Genomic DNA, 3,117 nt, shown 5'->3' with positions numbered 1-3,117 from the left:
ACTCCCAAAGACATTGAAGTGGCCAGAGGCTTGTCTTAAAAGGAAGTGTTCAGCTGTTTCCCCTTGTCTGCCATGGAGGTATCTGTTTCTCTTTTAATCACCAGATCTTTTCATAGTCTTTTCCCTTGATCTCTTCTGACCATGCGATTGATTTAACCAGTATTCATGCATATCTCTACAGACCTTGTTCGGTATGATGGCCATGCAGAAGCAAGTGGAGTTGGGGAATGCCAAGGCTCGTAAGTTTTCTGACGGTCTTGATGTGACCAAGAAGGAGAATGAGATCATCAGCGCCAAAAATACCGAGCTGATGGTTCAGCTTGACAAAGTTGAGAAAGAGAGAGACGCTCTGAAAAAGGAGGCAGACACTCTTCAGGATGAGAATGACGCCCTATAAATTGAGAAGAGTGTCTGGCATACTGAGCATGACTCACTTAGGGCTGAGAAGGGAGAACTTCAGCGCCTACTCAGTGATGAGCAGACCGCTTGAATGGCTTTTGAGAGGAGGGCCTTGGAAGAGCGCGACGCCCTGCTTAACATTATTGGCAAAGTAAATTACGGTATGATGGCTTTTCATGCACGTTTTTCCAGGGTAGGTGCCCTCAGATATGCACAAGGGTTCCGAAAGGGTTACACCGACCGCGTTCCTGCTGAAGGCCAAACCGGTTCTACTCCCGATGAGGTTGACAAGGAGTTGGACATTGATCCCCCAGGAACCTATGTTGATCCAGATTCCATTCCTGCTGAGTATATTTTTGATGAGTGTCAGGAGATCGCTTCTTCCAGGGTCACTCCTACTCCTACCACTGATTAGCCTTTGGACGTGCCTCCTCTGTCCACCTTGGTCCCTTCTGCGACCACCATCGAGGTTGAGACTCAGCAGATCAACTCTGTTATTCAGCTTGATTCCCCTCCTCGTGAGGATGGGGTGACTAATGGTAGCGTGGAGATAAGTCAGCTCAATCAGGAGGGTGATGGAACAGAGGCAGCCAGTTATGGTTCTCCTGTTGCCACAATTTCTTTCTTTTTGTATTCATGTCATCTATATACTTCATGGGTTGTTGTAATACCCCTAATTTTAAAAAGGATATTCTTGGTATTTAATGGTATTTAATTTATTATTTAAGTGCATTTTATTTGATTATGTGTCATTATTTTTTTTTATTAGGTGCTTAATTGTTTTCTTTTGTGGTGATTTAATTTATTTAAATGATATTTATTTTTAGTTATTTGATTGGAATTACTTGTTAGTGTTTTAATTATTTAATTGGCATTAATGGTTTAAGTGTAATTGGTTTAGTTATTTGATTGAAATTACTTGTTAGTGTTTTAATTATTTAATTGGCATTAATGGTTTAAGTGTAATTGGTTTAGTTATTTGATTGAAATTACTTGTTAGTGTTTTAATTATTTAATTGGCATTAATGGTTTAAGTGTAATTGGTTTAATTATTCTATGTGTGTCTTATTTTATGTGTGTCTTATTTGGTTTAATTGGGTTTACTAATTATTATTTTGTTCAATTAGATTATTTGTTAAGTATTTAATGGTGAATAGGGTAATTAGGTAAATACATCTAACTAGGGTTTTAATTACAGTATAAATTAGGGTTTTATATTATAACCGTCGTAGGTTTCTACGTTAATTGGATGGGCCGGTTAGGATTGTGAGTTGGACTTAAATGAACCTAGGGTTTAGGAAAACTCTATAAATATAAGGTAAACGTCTGTGTAGGGTTTTTTTAAACAAAACACACGTTTTGTGGAAGTGGAGAAGGAAAAACGCAGTTTTTCACATTCTGTCAAGGTTTGATCAAAGCTCCGATCTCGCTTCGTCCGTGGTCCGATCGAGCTGAATTTTGGAGGAGAGGTTCATGACTCAGTGATGCACAATCTGAACGTTGGAGATCAGAGTTTGACCTCGGGAACAATGATTCGTACTCGTGAACAGTAACTGGGTCGCACAGGTTTTTTTCCATTCTGCCCAGATTTCATCAAACATCCGATCCCGCTTCGTCCGTGGTTCGATCGAGCTGAAATTTGGAGGATAGGTTCATGACTCAGTGTCGCACAATCTGAATGGTGAAGATTAGATTTTGAGTTCGGGAATAGTGTTTCGTACCCGTGAACAGTAACCGGGTTTTGGAACTCGCCGGGATTTTTTTAAGAAGACGACGTTGAAACTTTGAACAAAAATTTCTGAGGCAAGATTCTATCCTTACTCTTTCCCTTAGGCTTCATACTCTTTGCACTCTTAAATGATTCCAGGATTAATGAAGATTAAACCAAACTAAAATGATATCTGTTTTGCTATGAAACTGGTAGTTACAGTAGTGTTGTATGTTTGTTCAACCTAGACTAAGTATGTTTGTGGATGCATTGTGGTTCTGTGGTTCACGTTTTTCCTTACCACTGCTAGTATAAATTATTGGAAGGATGGGTCTAGATGATAGCTATCTTAACTTCTGTAATAGCAACTGTTGGAACTTAAATACTAGGAGGATTTGAGTTTAACACTAGATCGGTTTTGTGGAACACTATAATTTGAGCATGTCTACATACATACTATGAATATTATTTTGATGCTTACATTATCACAGTTAGTATCAACTGTGGAGGTTAGGATTTTGTGATACATACCCTACATATCTGTATGTCATTTGTAAGGTGTTAAATGGAAGTTTTAATTAATTCTGTCTTTATATCAGACTAAAGGGAACAACTTAAATTGGGCATGTATATGTTGTTGTTGTGACCCTGTTTATCAATACTTATTTTATCACTGCTAACATTGAATGTTGGATGTTGGAATTTAGTTGATATATACTTGATTTATTGGTATTATTGACTACTGGAGGATTAGAAAGTAGGCACCGGTATGGGACGGTGGCATACTAAGGATGGGTTTGGTTTTTAAAACAATACCATTACCCACCTACTTGGAATAAGGATGGGATTAACTAAAAGTTAAGTCCCGTGGATTTGTATTGTCATGGCAACTACTTGTTGAGCGACAATACCAGGGATTTTGGATGGATTTTATATATGTACTGTTATGGTGCCTCGGTATGAGCTTGAGCCTCAGGACCGATGGCTAGGGAGCGTATATGCATCGGGAT

The sequence above is a fragment of the Cornus florida genome, unplaced genomic scaffold (genome assembly GCF_030987335.1).
Source record: "Cornus florida cultivar Cherokee Brave unplaced genomic scaffold, ASM3098733v1 CherokeeBrave_3.0.0_Hap2_Chr11, whole genome shotgun sequence".
In the NCBI taxonomy this organism is placed as follows: Eukaryota; Viridiplantae; Streptophyta; class Magnoliopsida; order Cornales; family Cornaceae; genus Cornus; species Cornus florida.
This window is presented reverse-complemented; position numbering follows the sequence as displayed.